We start from the raw sequence: 644 nt of genomic DNA, 5'->3' as shown, positions 1-644 counted from the left end.
TTATTTCCTTCCTTCCCCAGTCTCCACCCTCAGAATCCATTCCCAGAGCACTTTGTCAGGTTTTCGCCAATGCAAATTAGCAAAATCTCATATTTCTTTTGGTAATTCAATCCTCTTCCCAGATTTAAACTAAATGGCCCCCAGGGGCCTGCAGGGATCTGACTTGTTATTTTCAGTCTGGAAAAAATGAAGGACGGTGGGGTAGGGGCACACAAGGGGACTCCTTCAGGGCAAGGGCATTGCAGGGTGTATTACTTAAGGAAATGGTAGCTGCTGGCCATCGTTGCACATGTACAATGGGGGCACCGTGAGCCCAGGCTGAGCGAGGCCCTGCCACCTGCAGCACATGGCTTCCCAGCTCACCCAGGGTGTTGGCACTCAGGTGGCCAACTCGTGGCACATGTACAATGGGGGCACCGTGAGCCCAGGCTGAGCGAGGCCCTGCCACCTGCAGCACATGGCTTCCCAGCTCACCCAGGGTGTTGGCACTCAGGTGGCCCTCAGAGGAAGTAGGAGAGTGGACAGTCACTCAGAGGAAGCTATAGGTGTGGAAGTGATGCACATCCCGCTCAGCCATTGCCACTGCCACCCCTCAGCCACACAGCACACTGACTGCAAGGGAGGCTGTGAATCTACCTATATGT

The sequence above is a fragment of the Pteropus alecto genome, unplaced genomic scaffold, assembly GCF_000325575.1.
Source record: "Pteropus alecto unplaced genomic scaffold, ASM32557v1 scaffold42, whole genome shotgun sequence".
In the NCBI taxonomy this organism is placed as follows: Eukaryota; Metazoa; Chordata; class Mammalia; order Chiroptera; family Pteropodidae; genus Pteropus; species Pteropus alecto.
This window is presented reverse-complemented; position numbering follows the sequence as displayed.